Raw genomic sequence first — 12,501 nt, 5'->3', positions numbered from 1 at the left:
CATATTGAATGGTGGAGCAGGTTCGAAGGACTGAATGGCCAACTCCTGCTCCTATTTTCTGTATTTCAACGTTTTTCATTTTATTGTTTTTATTTTCCCTTTTTCAATTGGCATTCCAAAATCCTCACCATTGTAAACTTCACTTCCAGGAATGCTGTTGTCTTTTCTGTTAAACAACAGCTTACATTTCTATGTTGTCCTTCATAGGACTATCATAAAGCAAAGAGTGAAACTGAGCTTCATGAAGAGATATTGGGTCAGGCAACTTGGTCAAGATGTTGATTTTAAGAAACATCTTAAAGGAGGAACATGAGTTGGAGAGCTGGAGAGGTTATAGAGTTGTACAGATGTACAGCATGATAACAGACCCTTCGGTCCAACTCACCCATGCCGACCAGATATCCTAACCTAATCTAGTCCCATTTGCCAGCAATTGGCCCATTTCTGTCTAAATCCTTCCTATTCATATACCCATTCAGACACCTTTTAAATGTTGTAATCATGTGGGAACAGGAGTAGGCCATTCAGCTCCTTGAGCCTGTTCTGCCACTCATTATGATCATGGCTGATCTTTATCCTAACTCCATACACCTGCCTTTGGCCCACATTCCTGATGAAGGGCTTTTGATCAAAATGTCGACTCTTCTGCTCCTCGGATGCTGCCTGACAGGCTGTGCTTTTCCAATATCATACTTTTTAACTCTGATTTCCAGCAACTGCTGTCCTCACTTTCTCCATATGCCTTAATGCCTTTGCTTAACAAAAAATGCATCTATCTCAGATTAAAATTAATAACTGATCCAGAAAATGTTGCCATTTGTGGGAGAGAATTCCAAACCTCTATAACCCTTTGCGTGTAGAAGTTCTTCCTAACATCACTCCTGAACAGTCTGGCCTGAATTTTCAGACTGTGCCCCTAGCTCTAGAGTCCCCAACCAGTGAGAATAGCTTATCTACCCTGTGTTTTCTTATTAATATCTTGAAGACTTCAATCAGCTCACCCCTTAACTTTCCACATTCTAGAGAAAACCGGCCTAATTTGTATAATCTCGCCTCATAACTCTTGACGTCAAGATATTTTTCTTGTAAACTTGCTTTGTCCTTCCTACAAGGCCTTTATAATATTTATAAGTGAATAAATAGCACCTAGGGCCAGGCAACTGAAGACACGGCCACCAATGGTGGAGCAAATAAAGTTAGAGATGTTGGAGAGGTCAAAATTTGAGGAGCACTGAGGTGTTGGAGAATTGTTGTCTAGGAGTAAAAGTTAGTTAGGCCACGAAGGGATTTTGAGACAATCATAGATAGAAGTCTATTCCTACAGTGTGGAAACAGGCCATTTGGCCCATCGAGTCCACATCGACCATCTGACGAGCATCCCAGCCAGACCCACCCTATCCCTGTAACCCTGCATTTCCCATGGCCAATCTACCTAACTTACACATCTTTGGACAAAGATGAAAATTTTAAAATTAAGATGTTGCTTGACCTGGAGCCATTGCAGATCAGTGAGCACAGGGTTAGTAGGGGATATGAACATACAAATCAAGAGCAGGAGTATGCCACTCAGCCACATTGAGTCTGCTCTGCCACTCAATAAGATCGTGACTGATCTGAATTCTCCATGTTCCAGTCTAGGCAAAAGTGAGGACTGCAGATGCTGGAAACCAGAGTTTAGATTAGAGTGGTGCTGGAAAAGCACAGCAGGTCAGGGAGCATTCGAGGAGCAGGAAAATCGACGTTTCGGGCAAAAGCCCTTCATCATGTTCCAGTCTAACCTTGTTAACCTTTCCCCTCTTTTGCTTACTATATTCCACCTCTCCCTTAAAAATCTTTCATAGACTCTGCTGCCACTCCCTTTTCAGGAAGATTTGAGACAAACTGCATGCAATAATTATTTTTCTTATCTCTGCCTTACGGGGTGACACCTTATTTTTAAGTAATACCTGAAATGCTAGGTTCTCCTACATAAACAAACATCCTTTCCACATGTGCTCTGTCAAGACCCCTCAGGATCTTATATGTTTCACTCAATTTATCTCTCCCTCTGCTAAGCTCCAGCTCATGCAAGCTTTTCCTGGCCAACCCTTTCCTTTAAGACAAACTACCCATTCTGGGTAAACTTTCTATGAACTGTTCACAAAATATTTACATCATTCCTTCAATATGGAGACCAATATTGTACACAATGCTTCAGATATTATTTCACCCATGTTGTACAAACTGTAGGATAACCAACAATTGGGAAAAAGTTGTACACTCATTTTCGTTGAGATATAAAAACCCTCTTTATCCCTTGCAGTTGCAGTCCAGATTGTGGGAAGACTTTTGTGTTCCAGTCTGTAGGACAATACAATACTTTTCCAATCCCCTTGCAATAAACAATAATATCTCAGCGATGATCAATGTAAGATTTTGGTTATCAAACATTTTAGGATTTTATGTTCATTAGGACAAAAACTTTGGGATCTCATACTGATCAAACTGTAAGTAAATGTTGCTTGCCTGCTGAGATCAAATGGTTAAATCAATCAGGCTGCTGGAATTTGCAGCTCTCTAAACAGTTCAGGCTTGTCAGTATTGAAAGTATTGACTTAACAGCAAGAGTCAGCTTGCCTGCTTGTACCACACCCTCGTCTCAAAGTCACATGCAAGGCTTATCATTGTTCTCTCCCCAAAATAATAAATGTTAGCACCAGCATATGCAACAAATATACCATTTAATTGAATAGTTTTCTAATAGATTGATTATTTAATCAATAGAGTAAGACAATAAAGAAATAAAATCAGAAATTGCTGGAGAAACTTAGTAAATCTGGTAGCATTTACGAAGAGAGAAGCTGTGTTAATGGATTAAGTCCAGTATGATTCTCCTTTGGAATTGTTTTGAAGATTCTCATACCAACTCTGCTTCTGTCTGCATAGATGCTGCCAGATCTAGTGAGTTTCTCCAGCGCTTTCTGTTTTCTAGCACCTGCCATATTTTCTTTCTATAATATATTTAAGATCTTGCTTGTTCTTTTCGCTAACGTACAAATGAGAAACAACAGTAGGCTACGTGAGCCTTAGAGCTTGCTCTGACATTAAGTAAAATAATGATTTTAATCCTGCATAGCCCTGATAATCTTTCACCCCTGTGGTAATCAAAACTAACTCTTGTTTTAGCATGATGAACACCACTTTGCCCTGGTAGAGATTGAGAAGGCTAATTAGAATTGATAATAAGAATGAGCAGGTTAATGGGAAGATCATATGTACTTCTAATTCATTTATCATCTGGAGATAAAATTAAGTTATAAAATGAATGTGTTTTTCAGTGAGTGAGTTTGCAGATGGGGAGAGAAAGTTAATGACCTCACCCTGACCAATTGATTTAAAAATCACACAAGACCAGACACAGAATTTGTCAGTTGTGCCCTCCACAACCACTTGATGAAGGAGCGGCGCTCCGAAAGCTAGTGCTTCCAATTAAACCTGTTGGACTATAATGTGGTGTTGTGTGATTTTTAACTTTGTGCACCCCGGTCCAACACCGGCACCTCCGAATCCTGACCAATTGAACAATTAATATAAGCCATGTCCAAATTTGGCATAAGGACATTGAGAATGTTGGATAAGTATCGAAAGTCTCAGGAATATCAGGGCATTGCCGTATCATCTATGGTGACATCTCTCCTGAAGACATGGTGCAATCCAGGATGAAGAGAAAGTCTTCAACTGTACAGTTAACACTCAGAGGATCTGTGGACATTGAGGACTGATCCATGCACTGACTTTGATTAAGTATAATTCCCGTTCTTGTTTCATAAATTCCACTTTGATTCACTACAGTTAATAAGTATCTTGAAAGTCAGTTCATTGGGACTTGTGTAAAATGTGAAGTTTGGCTGCAAAGTGATATTGACTAAAGACTTTAGCGGAAGTAAAGTTTACTCGGATTCAAATTCTTATGATAATTCTTGATGTAAGATATGAACCGCAGAGTTTTGGATCAAGTTTACAAAGAACAGAATGGGAAACCAGACAGAGGTGCACTATGGTAATCAAGAAGTAACAAAGCTATGAATTCAATATCAGATGAGCTGAGACAGTGATCAGCCTGAATTGCAATAACAGTATTAGTGCTGGTGTTAACCTAATGTCAGAAATTCAATTTTTGGATCAAATAATGACACGAGAATTACAAATATAATTTACTCTTCATTTTGTTAAAATACCTAAATTCATCCAAGATTTAAATATTGCTTCCAAATCAGGGAGAGATTTGACATATAAGACCATGACTTGCAGGAAAAGAATGGATGGTCACAACACAGCTTCTTAGCTGATACACAGATTTCCTCCTATCTGCTGAATCCTCCCTGTGTGAAGGACAAAGATCGGTGCACCATCTCCTTTCCTACTCATTCGCAACATCTCAGGAATTGTACAGGACAAATTCAATCATGGAATGCTAATGACTATTTTATGTTTGTTTGCATTGAGGAATGGTTAGCTAACAGGAAGCAGAGAGTAGGGATAAATGGACCATTTTTGACTTGCAAGCTGTAACTAGTGGACCAGCACAGTAGCGGGTCCTTAACTATTTGCAACCTATATCAGTGACTTGGAGGAAGGGATCAAATGTATGTACATTTTCAGATAATACAAAGTCAAGTAGGAAAGGCATGTTTTCCAGAAGGCATCTATTCCCCTAATAAGAATAGAAATAAAGTAGCAGGAATAGAAAAACAATTTATCACTTTAATGAAGACAGACTGTGAACTCTATAAAGGATATCCTGGGACATGTTACAAAAGTTCTTACATAGATTTAAGGTGAGGGGGGTAAGTTCAAAGGTGGTGTGAGGGTCATGTTTTTAACACAGAGCATGGTAGGAATGTGGAATGCACTGTCAGGTTGGTGGTGAAGGCAGGTATGACAGGGGTGTTTAAAGGACTTCTGAATAAGCGCATGAATATACTAGGGATGGAAGGATATGGACCAAGTGCAGACAAAAGTGATTTGTTTAGCTTGGCATCACGTTCAGCACAGCATCGTGGGCCAAAGGGCCTGTTCCTGTGCTGTACTAGTTTTATGTTCTATGTATGTTCAAAAAAGTTAGTATGCTGGTGCAGCAAATGATTAAGAAAGTAGATCGAATACTGCAATCCCATGAGGGAATGAAGGGAATGAGGGAATCACAACACTGACAATAATATGTCTTTAGTTCCATAAACTTCAATTTTAGTTCATAACTTTGGCATGTCATTTTAATTTCAGCTGACAGCCTCCTATATGGAACCTTACCCACCTTAGGGAGGTCCATATAAATTATGTTTTAAATTCTTTCTTGGAATGTGGGCATTGCTGGCTGAATGATCATTTATTGCCCATTGATCTGAGGGGCTTGTGAGGCCATTTAAGAGGCATCCATATTGTGGTGGGTCTGTGGTCACATGTAGGCCAGACAAGGTAAGAAAGGCAGATTTCCTTCCCAAAAGGACATGAGTAAGTCAGTTGGTTGTTTTAATAATCAACAATATCATCATAGAATCCCTACAGTGTGGAAACATGCCCTTCGGCCCAACAAGTCCACACCGACCCTCCGAACAGTAATCCATCCAAACCCATTCCCCTACATCTACCCCTGACTAATGTACCTAATCTACTCATCCCCATGGGACAATTTAGCATGGCCAATTCACCTAACCTTTGGCCTGTGGGAGGAAAGCAGAGCATCCAGAGGAAACTCATGCAGACATGCAGATAATGTGCAAACTCCACACAGACAGTCGCCTGTAGTTGGAATTGAACCTGGGTCCCTGGCACTGTGAGGCAGCAGTGTTAACCACTGAGCCACCGTGGCACCCTTATATAGTTGCGATTAAACCAGTTTTTAATTCCAGATTTTTATTGAATTCAAATTTCATCATGGCGGAATTCAAACCCAAGTCCCTAGAATATTAGTCTGGGACTCTAGATTACACAGGCTCCCCTCTCACTGGACCATTTCTATTTTAAAAAAAGATGCCTAATATTTTTGTCACTTTTAAAAAAGATTCAATAAGGTGCATTAAACACAACCTACCCGTCACATCCACATCGCTCTCTAATCAGTGCTCATTTCTTTAAGTGTTCTGTTGTCCTGTTCTTACGATAAACTTCCTCAAAACCAACATTAAACTAACAGAGATATAAGTTCTGTCCTCTCTTTTTTGATGGATTTAAATTTGCAATTTTCTGAACTAAGTGGGCTGTTCCTGAAACAGAATGATATGGAAGGTAGTGACGGAAGTCTGTACTATGTCCTCACCTATATTTTTTATAAAGAAAATTGCTGTGTAGAACCGCTTGAAACCAGAAGGAGAAGAGGGTTTAAAAGTTCATGGTTTTCAAAGGAAAGGCCTATTTTGCAATGGGGTTTAAATAGCATGTTTGTTTCTGCGAACCAGTTTCAGTAACTGAAATTTGGGAAAAGATAAGTTCCGTCTTACACGAAAACCCATCTAAAGTGCAAAAATCAAAATTCTTTGAAAATAAAAGGCGGAAGTGCTGAGAACACATCTGACAGTATCTGTGGAGAGAGTAAAGAGCTCAATTTCCCAGCACAATGCCAATGGAATAGCACACCAAAAGATGTTGCACCTGCCATCTTCCTATCCTCATGTGTATGAGTGACTGGCATCACAGAATTCTTACTGTGCAGAAGGAGGCCATTCAGCCCAGTGTGGTGGACAATTTCCTGCTCAAAGATGGCAGTAAGTTAATTAATTATGCAAACCAGGCAATTTGTTTGAAAGCCACCATAGTCTTAACAAACTATAGGACTGTTGTCCCATTACAGAGAGAGAGAGAACAGGTGGTGGTTTAACCTGAGGGTCACCATTCCTCAGGCAAGAGGAGAGATTGAGAAGGAGAGTCCTTCATGCTAACTTCAGCGGGTGTGGGAATTGAACCCGCATCGTTGGTATCACTTGCCAGCCATTCAGCCAACTGAGCTAACCAACCTCCAGCAATCAGCTCCTTTTTAAGCGGGGTTTCCAAAGAGTGCACAGGACCCCTGGAGTTTTGTGGCCTGTCCAAGGATAAGGAAGCAGTGCATTGGCAGGTGTTCTGGCTCTGAATGAGTGAACAATGGATGAGTTTGCTTGCAACAATAAAGGCTTGGCATTGGCTCTCAGTAACAGCGAAGAAGGTGCCAATATGTTGGAGAATGCCAAGTGGGATGAGGCACTTACATGAATAAAAGTGGAGCTAAATGGCATCACTCTAGCATTATTCCACCTGCCACAATTACCCCTGCCATTTGCTTTCTTCTCTTCACAATGAGTGCCACCCAGAGCCAGCAGTGAGGGTGACCTCTGCCATTGCATCTAAGTGTGGGGACACTGGCAGAGGAGCTGAAGTATGCCCCAACAACTCTCTTCCCCAACCCCTCATCACACCATGAGAGACCTAAGAAGTACTAACAGGCTGGACTTGACCCTCACAGCTCAGCGGAGAAGTTCAAGAGTCTGCAGGTAGTCCATCCCCACATCATCCTCGCACCCACACATGGCTGGCATCCACTGAGTGGTCTGCTGGATCTACTTCTCCATGAAGGTTGTCAGTCTCTCAGTGGACTAAGCCGGGAGGATGTACACCAGAGACACAACCCAGCTGCCCTCCTGCATCTTCCATTCCCTGCTGCATGCCAGCTCCGCCAAATGTTCCCCCACCTCTCACTGCATCCCCTTACAACTCCCCTAGTCTCATGTTACTGAAAACACCAGAGGCCCGTCATCAACCTGGGGCTCAGCTAGGTCTAGACAGCCACAGTGTGAATGGCCTCAGCTGCTATAGCCCCTCTGTTAGCTGTCCAGGCATGTCTGCTCTGTGCCCACTCAGTTATCACCTCAAATCTCCATCAAACAGGTACCGACTGAATATGAATCATAGAATTTCTATAGTATGGAAACAGGCCTTTCGGCCCAACAAGTCCACACTGACCGTCCGAAGAGTAATCCACCCAGATCCATTCTACCTACACTATACTTACTGCTGACAAATGTACTTAATCTAAACATCTCTGGACACTATGGGCAATTTAGCACAGCCAATTTATGCTAACCTGCACATCTTTGGACTGTGGGAGGAAACCCGAGCATCTGGAGGAAACCCATGCAGACACAGGGAGAATGTGCAAACTCCACACAGACCATTGCCTGTGGCTGGACTTGAACACGGGTCCCTGGCGCTGTGACGCAGCAGTGTTAACCATTGAGCCACTGTGCCATCCTCAAATCTGTGATGATGGAGGGTACTAGAGAGGGCAGGTCATGATATGACTGTGCTCCGTCTGCAGTTCCAGCTTCTATCTGTAAGTAGTTACCCTGAATTTGTTGAGTCAGCTGAAATGAGAAGTAACATATGCAACTTGGTGTTTGGAAAGGTCAATCAGTGATGACTTAAGTCTTTTCTGAAGAGATATTTGTGTTTAAGTTCCTTTTCAACTCATCAGAAGATGGACTGAACTGGTGACCATTTGTCAGCAAAACAAAGCACTGTTGATCACAGGGTTATGTTGTGTAGTATTAGTTGATTGGAGGATACCGAAGCTAAAAGGAGCGAGCTAATTTAGCATGCTGGTCTGGAGTCAAGGTTCATTAAAACCAGGAGATAAGCCTCCTTCCAGGGAAAACAAAAAGATGTCCTCATGGGTGAAAGGTCAACTGAGAGTGACACACTTGTGACATTAGCCAGAGTTCAACTGATAGATCACTGAAGACTGGACAGTATTAAGGATTGATCACGCAGGCTGTTTGTATGAAAAATGAGATGTAACTCAGTTTGACAATTAGCTAACTTCTGAACAGAGTCATCTCATCAATGACTGGAGGTCAGGATACACCAGGATGGTCACCTGTTCTGGTCTGATCTTTGGACAAATCCAAGTAAAACAGGTCACTCATGAGTGTAAGCATTTTATGGATAAGATCTTGATATATTACAATTATTGCAGTATTCTTTAGTGTACCTTGCTTCAACAAAGAACAACTGAGTATATTCCATTGTTGGGACTCCTTTGAGATATGGATACCCAGAATAAACCCAACAGACCAGGGAGGTAGGAATAAAAGCCCACACACATCAAAGGCAAAGGGTTTACTGGGACGAGCTGCTCTTGTTTTGACCTGTGTGTAAAGGAAGAGTGATTAGATGTTAATCTGCATTCCATCACATTGTGACTCCTCATGTGGAGACCCATGTGACCAGTGGTGAAGCACCATGCTTTGAGTTCACCAGAGGTTCTTTGTGTCTAACCATGAAGCAAACTCTCTCTCCCAGGGCTTACATTGGCAATGCAATGACTTCCACCTCACAAAGTGAGCTAGGGGGTGCCATCCTCTCTATTGGCACTTTCTTCTGCATTTTGCAGTGTTTTCTTAGAAGCACATTGTTGATTATCAGCTGCAATAAAACACTGTCAGGCATCAGAATTTGGCAATTGAATGCAGCCGTAAGCTGACGTGTGGCCCTGAAGCTGAGGAACAAAGCCAGAACTATTGAACTCCGCAGAGTTATATATGAGGTCCATAATTTCTGAAGTTGAGAAGAGTGAGAGGTGAAACATACATGAAACTTACATGATTCTGAAGGTTCTTGAGATACTGAGAGTTCATTTCTATTGGATGGGGAACCTCTAACATGGGGCATAATTTCAAGCTAGGAGGCTGGTCTACTCCATAAGGTTGTGGATGCTCCATTGTTGAACATATTTAAGATGGGGGAAGACAGATTTTTCTCTCAGGAATCACTAAGAAATAGGATGATTGTGAAATCTTCCTTATATACCTTTGCTGCAAAGGTTTCCCACCATTGGGTATTAAGACGTGGGAGGTGCGATTTCAGTATGATTCCCAGCAGCGTGACCTCCCATCACCATGTGATTGGATACCCATTAATTAATTGGCTGGCTGATCCAGAATGATCTTCTCTGGAATCTTTCCCATGCCTCCTGCGACTCACCCATCGCATTGGCATTGCTCCTGCATCCAATCTCAGTGACTGTCCCAGAAAACCCAATGCCAACGTTTCGGGTCAAAGGCAGTCTGTCAGAGTGTGAGTGAAAGGGGAAAGGAAAGGTTGATGGCACGCTTGAAGCCAGGGGGCATTAGATGATAAAAAATGAAGGGGTGTATTTCTTGAGCTTACACTGAGCTTCAGTGGGGGAACTGGCCTAGGACAGAGAGGTCAGCAAAAGAGCAGGATGTAGAATCAAAATGGCAACTCAATGGAAGCAGTCACCCAGTCTGCAATGGATTTTCACATTGGAATGAAGTATTTCCCTCACCAGGTGAAGGACAAAGGGAATTCTCCTGTAGTTTGGGAGAGAGGGAGAACAAGGGGTAAGAGTAGAAATGTGAGAAATGGGATCCATAAGGTTGACATGATGAGGAAGAGTCCTTTGTTCAAGAAAAACAGACATTTCAGAAACATTGGGTTAGAGGTGGCACTATTTGAGCCATATAAAAAAAGTGGAAAAACCAGAAGAATGGAATGTAGTCCTTACAGGAAACAGTGTGAGGGAATATCATGGAGATCAATGTGCACATCAGTAGGATTTTTAAAGCAATGGACTTACAAAAGAACATTTCACTGCATCATGCCTAGATTAATTGTGAGCAGTTAACAGTTCTTGCACTGAGCAGTAGCACTTTTTGTGTTTTGATAACTTTGAAGTCCTACACTGTCCAGTCAGCTTAAATCTGGGGCAATAATACAGATATTGCAGCTACAAGAGCAGCCAAAGATGAGGAATTCTGTAGCAGGTAACTAGCCTCCTGACTCCCAGATCCTGTCCACCATCTACATGTCAGAAGTGTGATGGAATACTCCTTGCTTGGCTGGATACATGCAGCTCCAACAACATTCAAGGAACTTGACAACATTATGCATCCTCTTTAATGGCATTCCATCCACCACCTTACGTATTTGCTCCCTGCACCACTGACACAGAGTAACAGCAATGTTCACCAACTATAAGAGGTGCTGCAGTAACTCACCAGAATGCTCTCTCTTTCAAACCACTGATCTTCACTGCCTAGAAGGACAGATATATAGGAACACAATGACTTGCAAATTCCCTTTCAAGTTGTCCATCCTCCTGACTTAAGACCATGAGATGGGGAACGAAAGTAGGCCAGTCAGCCAATTGAGTCCGCTCCACCATTCAGCAAGATCGTGCTTAATTAGATAACCCTCAACTCCAGTTTCCTGCCTTTCCCAATAATGTTTGGTTCCCTGACTGATTAAAAAAATCTCTCTCAGCCTCAAATATACTTAATGACCAAGCCTTGACAGCTCTCTGTCGTAAAGAATTCCACAGACCCCTTCCCTTCTGAGAGAAGAAACTCCTCTTCATCTCTCTCTTCAATGTACAACTCTGCTCTGAGATTGTACACTCTGGTTCTAGGTGCTCTTTAGACTTCAAACTACATTGCCATTCCTTCACTGTTACTTGGTCAAAATTATGGAACTCTTCCCAATAGCACTGTGAGATATCCACATTATACTTGCTGCAGTGGTTGAAGAAGGTAGTTCACCCCCAACTTTTCAAGGGCAGTTAGAAGTGGTCAACAAATGTTGGTCTAGCCAGTAACAATCAATACAAGAATTAACTTTTGAATAAGAAAATTTCCAATTTGCTTTGTTAATTAGCTTATCCATTTCCAAATGATGATTTTCCTTGAAATGAGACTTAGGAGTCACAGAGTCATAGAGTTGTACAGCATGGAAACAAACCCTTTGGTCCAACTCGTCCATGCCAACCAGATATCCTAAACTCATCTAGTCCCATCTGCCAGCACTTGGGTCATATCCCTCTAAAACCTTCCTATTCATATACCCATCCAGATGCCTTTTAAATGTTGTAATTGTACCAGCCTCCACCATTTCCTCTGGCAACTTGTTCCATACATGTACAACCCACTGTGTGAAAAGGTTTCCCTATAGGTCCCTTTTATATCTTTCCCCTCTCACCCTATACCTATGCCCTCTAGTTCTGGATTCCCCCACCCCAGGGAAAAGACCTTGTATTTTCGGCTTATCCATGCCCCTCATGATTGTATAAACCTTCATAAGGTCACCCCACAGCCTCTGATGCTCCAGGGAAAACAGCCCCAGCCTATTCAGCCTTTCCCTACCATTCAAATCCTCCAACCTTGGCAACATCCTTGTAAACCTTTTCTGAATCATTTGTTATAGACTAGGCCAGACCAATCAAAACATTCTTAAGCAGGCAAGATTAGATTAGATTACAGTGTGGAAACAGGCCTTTCGGCCCAACAAGTCCACACCGACCCGCCGAAGCGAAACCCACCCATACCCCTACATTTACCCCTTACCTAACACTATGGGCAATTTAGCATGGCCAATTCACCTGACCCTGCACATCTTTTGGATGGTGGGATGAAACCGGAGCACCCGGAGGAAACCCACGCAGACACGGGGAGAACGTGCAAACTCCACACAGTCAGT

Source organism: Chiloscyllium plagiosum, unplaced genomic scaffold (genome assembly GCF_037043375.1).
Source record: "Chiloscyllium plagiosum isolate Xiang-an unplaced genomic scaffold, Cpla_swu_hap1 HiC_scaffold_10, whole genome shotgun sequence".
Taxonomy (NCBI): Eukaryota; Metazoa; Chordata; class Chondrichthyes; order Orectolobiformes; family Hemiscylliidae; genus Chiloscyllium; species Chiloscyllium plagiosum.
The sequence above is the reverse complement of the archived record's forward strand: the minus strand, read 5'-3'. Positions refer to the sequence as shown.